Source organism: Mus musculus, chromosome 2, assembly GCF_000001635.26.
Source record: "Mus musculus strain C57BL/6J chromosome 2, GRCm38.p6 C57BL/6J".
Classification (NCBI taxonomy): Eukaryota; Metazoa; Chordata; class Mammalia; order Rodentia; family Muridae; genus Mus; species Mus musculus.
This window is the reverse complement of record NC_000068.7, coordinates 45163386-45172300: the sequence shown is the minus strand read 5'-3', so window position 1 is coordinate 45172300 and position 8915 is coordinate 45163386.

Genomic DNA, 8915 nt, shown 5'->3' with positions numbered 1-8915 from the left:
AGGATTTTTTAAAGGTGGAAGGCAGAGGTGGTGGGGGGAAAAAAAAAGTGGGAAGCTGAAAAGTCCAATCTGTCAAGCTCCATTTTAGAAGAAAGGAAAACTGAAAAGTAAATGTGTTTAGCATGAGCCATTTCCTGCACTCAGGAGGGAAGAAAGCGCGCTAGGAGCTGTGTGCAGGAGGGGATCCGCACTGGTTTATCTCTGACCTGCAGCTTAGCCCCAGTGTCTCAGCTGCCAAAATGCTCCCATTCAACGTTGTGCTGAGTTCATCAGTGCTCCACGTGTCAGGATCCTAACAGGAAAAAGCAGGACAGACAGTCTCTCCATTCAACTGCCTGGGGACCCCATGACAACTGAAATCCCCTCACAGACCGTCCATATCAACCTTTGGCAGGTCAGAGCGCACAGCCCCTTCAGAACCACAGGCTCAGGCCCACACCCTTTCCTCTTGTCAACATTGTCGCTTTAAACAGAACATCGAGCCTTATCACGAAACCTGAAGTAAGTATGACAATTAAGATGGATTGCAAAGCCTGCTTGTGCCTCACAATTAACAATCACTTGGCAGCAGGCTCCACACAACTGTTGGGGGGTATGGCAAGAACTTTATCCCCGCTTAGTGCTGCATTAGCATATTTAGTAGGCTGCAAGACATAATTCCTAAGATATGAACATATTTTTGTCTTTTCAAAAAATCTGCAATTAAGCTATAATATGTAGAAATTGTACCAGGCAATCAATGTGCAAATACCACGATGGAGCTGGGTAAGGTAGACAAGAAAAAATGGCCCTCTAGCACTGCATCAGTCTCCTTCCAGCCCCGTGGAGGAAAGGCCACAGCAGCCCCCATCACTGCCGGCATCTGATGGATCTCTGCAAGCCCCAGATTCATGCTTTCAAGTTTAAACCTACACCGAAAAAAGAAGATCCTGATGTGACTCTTGTGTGGTTCCTTAGCAAACGGCATTTTCTTCAAAAGGTGTTTTGTTTTGTTTTGCTTTGCTTTGTTTATTTTACATCTCTGAGTAATTAACGATGCTGATAAAAAAAGAAATCAAAAGGTATTTCATTCTACAAAAATGAAGTCTCTACCTCAAACTTTCCACTGTTTTTCCTTTGTGGCTGGCACATCTTCCACACTGATGGATTCTGGGACCCATGTGTCAGCTTACTGCAGGCTCTGAGACAACCAAGCAAGCTAAGCTACCTGCCATCTCCAGTAGGCTCACTGCACCGGCTTGGACCTCTGGTCCAAGTGGGACCTGGGTGGAGGCTGAGAAGGGAAAGAAACAGAGCCAGATCTCTCTGAGATGGCCAGGACTTTGTCTTTCTTGACATCTGAGTTGCACGAAGCAGGATATCCTGCCAAATACTTTACAGTTGTGAGACCCACCTTGTGACAAAGACACAGCTTAGGCTAAAGGACTCAGGGGACACAGATGTGGGTTCTCTGGGCAAAACAAAACAAAAAACAAACAAACAAAAAAACCAACCTCTCCACTCATAGATACCTCCTTGTAAAAGAAAATTCACGCAGAAGTTTAGGTGAGCAGCTCCCAGCTGCTTAAAGCAAGCAGATGAATGTAACAAGCGCAATGTAACACACAAAGTCTTTCTTTACAAAACCCAAAGAATAGCAGCTTAAGGCACCTGGCAGTCTTGGCACGCCAAAAGAAAATCTTAGCTGTGACAAAACAAAACAGGTGTACAGGTATAAAACTTTTTTTTTTTTTTTTTTTTTTTTTTTGCTTTCCAATAATGCCCCACTCTTCACTGGAATGCTTTGACAGGTGCAGAAGTTCAAGTTACAGTGGGGAGGTAGCAAACAAATACACAGCATTAGCGGCTGACGTGCTTGCTGAGCACCCAGGGATGTTAATAACTGGCAAGGTACACTAATCTCTGATTGCAACATTTGGTTTACCTTAATCTGGAGGGACAGCTGTATTAAAGAGGGAATTATACTAATCAGTTCAAGGCCCTTGCATATAAAACTTCCCATTAGGCTTAAAGTACACCAGCTTATGTTCATTCTCTAGGAGCCTCGCATCTGGTTCCGAATACGGCTGCCTCTCATTTGCAAGGTACAAACTGAAAACAAGGGCGGGGGGGGGGCAGGGGGGGCTGACAGTTGCTGGAGGATGGGTGATAGAAAGGGAAGCTACTAATTCTTTGAAATTTTTAACAGCACAAAACTGGCTTCTAGGCATCTTAATACTAAAAGAAAAAGACAAGGGGGGTGAGGGGGTGGGGAAAGCATGTGTTATCAACCCTAGGCCATTTTTTCCTGTTACCGGAGGTGACCAACATAAAATAAAATTGATGATGTCAGTCAAAACCAGCTAAGCACAAAGCTTGGCTTTGTTATCGTAAGTCAGAAGGTATGATAGGCCATGCCATATGGCTCTAATCCGCCTCTATCTCCCATCACCTAACAGGAAACCTTCATGTAGCATGACCTTATTTGGCTGGTTCCAGGTTAGGCCTGCCCAAAGGGGATTTTTCTGTCTCTGCTCGATCCAAAGGTTTATGTTGATTTTTTTTTTTTCTGAGCCCTGCAAACTATAAATCCGACTGATTACTCTGCACTCTTTTGCTTGACTGAGCCTTTACAATCAGACAACCCCGTTAACAATAAGCTCCTAATGAATCAAACATCTATGGCATTAGTTTCACCTAGCTGCCTCTTTCCCATGCATGCGCTGCTTTGTCAGGACCTGGTTTGATGAGAAAAGCTAGTGACACTTGCTGCACCTATTGATAAACAATTCAGTAATGAGGGGCATAACAAAAATTACCTAAAACAACCTGATTAAAAATGACAAGCGAGGCTTACTCCTTGCTCTGTAGTGAAGGTAACCCTCACACTGCGCAGGAGAAATAATGAGGTAAAATAAAATAATCTTTCTATGCCGAGGGGTTTACTTCTGAATGTGGCTTCATGAAGAGAAGGAGGTCTTCAATGATGTTTTCAGTTCTTTCTGGTTTTGTGACCATCAATAATGTCAGGGGCTCCGACAGCCCAATGCTCATCTGTTAATTTCTGGGAGGCTTTCTCTGCCCTGCTTTTTCTTCTTATGCTTCCTGGATACCCAAACTAATAGTGAGACCTTCACATTCTTTCTCAAATGGAAGCTTAGTCATCGAGAAACTCAAGAGTTCAAGTGTGATAATTAGATAAATACAATATGATCTAAAGAAAACTCCTAGCAGAGAGAGAGAGAGAGAGAGAGAGAGAGAGAGAGAGAGAGAGAGAGAGATTTTAAATAAAATAGCAAAAATTATGGATAATATTACTTCCATAAAAAAATAACCTATCCTTACCATGGACATTGAGGCTCTTTTATTGGTATCACCCAGGGGACCTTGGCAACTTGAAAACAAGCTTATACCCATGGGAGGCCAGACTCTTGTGAAAGTTTGATTCAAAGACAGAAATGTGTGGGTTTTGCAATTGTGTGGCAGCCTGTTGGGAGGGTTTCCATCGGTGCACAGATGCACTTGAAAATCAAATATGGACATGGGGAATGTTTTTTGGAGATGGAAAATGAGTGCTGATGACATGTTTATACTTCGCAGATGGATCCAGTACAGAACCATTTTTTGTAAAGAAACAATATCCACCATTTGCTATTTTTTTTTAACAACTACAAAATGGTGGCACAGAGCGTGACTACTCCATCACATACACCCCACCTGTTCCTTGATCTTACAACTGTCTTCCGGCCTGAATGTAATCATTGACTGTTGTAGTCTTAGTTTTTCCCAAATGTTATCCAAAAGAATATGAAAAAAAGAAATACAATACACAAAGACACTTGGAATAGCAAAAGGACTTAAAATTAATTTGCTGCATATGAAAATTTGGAAGATGACAAATGCTATTAAGTAACAAATGCTGAATTTAATCCTAAAAGATACATTTCATATTGGCACATTGTCTCCATAAGTCTGAGATTCAATCAGTTTTTGAGTGTCTTCTTCCAAGTATCTAGAACATCTCCTTTATTTCCTCCTTTGGCACATCAAGTCACCTCTTAAGTATATAAACTTCTGGAGGAGGTAGAGATTTACCATAGGATCAGTTGTATCTTATTGGTAACAAATTTAAGCAACAAATTGTGCTTCTAAATATCATTTATGGCAACAGAAAAGTATACCACATATATAAGATATGTCTTATAAGATCATCCAAAACACATCCCTGGCCAAGAATATTATGGATAACAGTAATTGCAGACTTTGCCTTCTAAGGCGTGGGAGCATGGTGAGATCCCAGTTTACGGCCATGTCAGTAAGAGCAGTGTTTCAGCTGTGAATGCTGACGAATGAACCTACTTCAGAGATGGAAACTTCATCACCAAATTATATTTAAGAAGGATAGATATAAAATTTTAAGATAGCTTGGTTTATATAGTACTTAAAGCAATATTTAAAAGAGGGATATTCCACATGCATTTTCAGATTTGATAATTGAATCATTTTATTTTGCCAAATTATATACACTATACTAACTTTTTCTTAGTATTGGTAACTCATTCTAACATCTCCTGATATTTGTGGGTTTCTGTAGCCTACTGAATTTCACAGCAAATTTTTAGTTAATAATATTTTCATTCTAAGAATGAATATATTTGAGGTTAAAGAATTAGAAACAGAATATGAATCTCAGAGAATGATATAACAGCCTGAAACTATATATCAAAATCTTAAAGCTATATAAAACTAACATGTTTTCTTGGCCCAGCATCTCCTAGCAGTATACTGGACATCAGTCCTCACATGTTCTACAGTCTATAATTCTACCTTGTTATCATCCTGTAACTAACAAAAACCCATGCACACCTATCTAAATAAAGTCTCACTTTTATTGTCATATCTCTGGTACATGTAAATAAGGTTGGAACATTTTATAAATCCTTAATTTTTACATAGATATATAAAAGAGTTTTAGTTAAAGGTCCATTGTATTCTTAGAATCTTATAGAAAAATCATATAACTTTACATTTATTAAAATTAAAATAATTAAGAAAAGTGAAAATGTATCTTTTCAATTATTGTTGTGAAACATCTTTCAACAATAGCATAACAATGAAATATAAAGACTCAGAAATGTTATATTTTGATTCCTTTAAAATACTAAGGAGAGAAGCTGCAAGATGTGAGATTAACTACAGAAGTTCACAGAACTGGAACATTCCTGAAGATCATGATTTCTGAGGCTTGCTAGACGCCAGTAGACCACTCTGTTTGCATATTCTATGGTGGCCGTTTATGGTGGACTGGCTCCATGCTGTCAGCCACTTACTCTGTAGGAAATGCATCTCTTCTCCACACTGCAGTGCTGAGAGAGCACTGTGCTCAGAGGGTAAGTGAATAATAAAATAAAGATTAATAAACTCAATCCTGCCAACACCTGCATTATGGCCTGGGTAAAAGGTTGACACCTTATAAAGGCCACTAGACCATTTTAGGGTCTGTTTTGGGCTGGAGTCAGAGAAATGGGTTGTTCACTGTTTTTTGGCTCAGGGCCTCATACACCAGGCTGGCCTTGAACAATAATCCCCTGCTTTATCTTTCAAGTACTAAGAAGATAGGCATATACTAACACTACCTGCTTCAGCCTTAGAGCATTAACTAAGAAATTAATTATGTGATGATGTCACCAGATCCTGGTGTCAAGGACAAGTTAAATAACTTGCATAAATGCTGTCAACCAAAGTATGGTTTACATAAAGAGATTTAGGGTGTGGGAGTCAGTTATATCATTTCATACTGCTACTAACCTATTGGCTATTCAGTCACACCATGACTGTGAAATTCTTTACCACCCAAACATATCTAAAAGTTAGAATCTAATTGTCATTTTATATGTTGTGACCTAAAACAAGGAAATTCTGGTCTGATAAATTCAGCAACTGACTACCAAGGTGAAGTATGTACTTAGATGCTGCTGCTGTAGTTAGGTAGGTCTTTGTCTCAAGTCTTTAATAACCAACATCAATTTAGCTTAGAGAAAAAAAATAGCCTTAACAGAGTTAGATGGCATACCACTCACTATATGAAAAGGAATAGAAATTCAGGGAAAAAAATGAGAATTTGGTTATCAGTAAAGTACACAGAAACACCAGAGGTCCCATGTTTCTACCAATGTAAAAGAGGGAATACTAATCAATACTAATAATTGCATATTCTCCTTGTAGTCCTATTCCTCCGTCTACATTTTCCTGTGATTTCTATATTTATAATCTCTGAACTATAAAAATATTTGACAGATATTTGGTAAGTGTGTATAGCCTCATGTTTATCTAGAATTTTTTTTGAAAGATGAACTTGGAATAGAAAATTAAACGTCTCTGTTTTTATTGTAAAATGTAATGCATGTCATTATAAATATATGAAAGCAAATAAATCATAAATACACTAAAGTATTTCTGCTATGATGTCATGTTAGCTAACAACCTTGCAATTTTGCCTGTGCCAAACGATGAGGCCTCATGGTGCCAGACATCTTTTGACCTTGGTTTTATGTTCTAAGAGTGTGTTTTGAATGAACTTTTCCTCACAATAAAAATAACCAATTTCTTTGCCATGACCGTCATCTAAGTCAACATCAACATTCACCTCCTCAGCTAGAAAACAATACTAACTCATGTCTGTCTGCCATTCCTAATGTTTCCGCCACAACAAACTGCTTAACTACAACTCTGGTCCCATCATCTGCTCTCATTTTCTTAAAATACTTTGAAGAAATCTCATTGTCTATGTCAAGACTTCTTAGCGTCACCATGGGTGGTAACTTTGAGCCAGGTAATTCCTTGTGGTAGACGGCTGTTCTGCCCAGTAGAGAAAAGTTAGCCACTCACGTGCCTCTGCCTATGAAATGTCAATAGCATCCTCAACCTCATTAATGACAACTATCAAACTTTCTCCAGACATTGCCAAATGTCCAGTAGACGCCGGATAGTTCACAGATGAATGTCATCGGTCTGATTCACTGAACAGGTCTTTAGCGTGGACCACAGGGACGTATGTTGATCTGGAACTAGTTGATTCTCTGTATTATCAAGACATTTTCCTCCTCCTCCTCCTCCTCCTCCTCCTCCTCCTCCTCCTCTCTTTTTTCTCTTCTTCTTCTTCTTCTTCTTCTTCTCTTCTCCTTCTCCTTCTCCTTCTCTTCCTTCTCCTCCATACTCTTCATCTTCTCCTCCTCTTTCTCCTCTTCCTCCTTCCTCCTTCTCCTCTCCTTCCTCCTTCCTCTCTCTCTCTCTCTCTCTCTCTCTCTCTCTCTCTCTCTCTCTCTCTCTCTCTCTCTCTCTCCCCTCCATAGTACTTTTTCCTACTTAAGAGTTTGAATGTATGTGTTCCACCCCACTAGAGGTTTTTACACATCCCACCTGAACAGGTTTATCACCCACCTCACTCTTTGCCTACGTAATGTCAACTCATCCTGCAGACTTCCTTTCTAACTCCCTCCCAAGGGCTGATTCCTTTGCTGTGTGCTTTTTATGGAACTGTAGATCTTTCAGACTTGTCATCTCTGTTTGTACATGAATATTCATTAGTATGATTATTCACTGCCTATCTATCCTTCTCTAGACTGGAAATTCAGTGAATGTGGCATGGGGGGGGGGGACAGGCATCTTGATAATCTCAATGTTTAGGAAGTGTTAATAAAAAGCCAATGAATAAAATGGTTACCCAAAATCACTGTTTCTAGTCTAAGAATCTCTCTCTGATGAGCTCTGTTTCCACTGCTAGCAATGTTTTGTACTGAAATAGGTATGTCTTGTTTTTCTGAGTCATTTGTCTAGTTTGTATTTACTTACATAGTAACTACACTGATTTACAAACCTTAATCCTAATTAGAGTTCATGCATAAGCATGGTCTAAAACTAAACATGCAATAAGCATATTTCTGTTTATTGTTTGCATTTTAAAGTTTTCATTCATATTCAGCCAACTAAATAAAAGTAATCTATAGGCAAAGATGTCTGTCTCTTGTATACTGAAAATGCACCAAAAAAATCATGTGAGAAGGACTTTAATTGTTTATACACATTATGAAGATCTTTTAGTTTGTATTGAGCCCACTGTCAGATATGCCCATACAAAATGCAATGTGAAAACCACGAGGTGTTTCTTTTATAGGCTTCCAGCACTGCAAGGTCCTGTTTGCTTGGCACATAGCTCCCATGGGTGACCATGAAAGATCCCAATATGGGCTTGTTAACTTTGGTTTGTTTTTCCCCAGTTGTGATGGCATAAGACAAGTGAAGCTTCTCTCACTCTTGAGGAGCCCCGGTTACTATGGTTGCTATGAGAAAACCAACAGAAACGCCAAACAGTAATTACAGCTGCTCATCTTTATGTATTGCTCAAAACTAACAACGTCATGAAGGTTATAGAAAATGTCATATAGTCGCTGTCCTAATGGCAATGATAATTTGAACAAAATATAAGTTCTACCAATATGAAGTCAGGAAAGACTTGCATGAGTAAACCTCTAGTTCTACTTTTGAAAATGCAATAGGATGAAAATGCTAGACTTATAAAAATCAATCCCAAGACAAGGCTGCAGACTAAAGAGTTCAAAATTGTAATATTTTTCAAATGTGTTAATTCTTCAAGATGAGAGAGTCTGAGAATTGCCATAGGTTCTCAGCTTCCTCCAAGCCAAGTGGCAGAGATGGGTCAGTGTCTGTTCCACCTTCCTAAGAGGAAAGTAGGCCTTGAAAGTTCAGGTCCTCTTTCTTTGCCTGAAGAGTCCATGTTGACAGCAATAGACTTCTGCATATCACACTTCCTGCCAATTGTAACAGCATCAAATGAACTCTTTCTACTACCCTTTGTCTCCTATAGTTTTAAATTAACAAAGATCACCATATTTGAAAACATAACATTCCAAGTACTA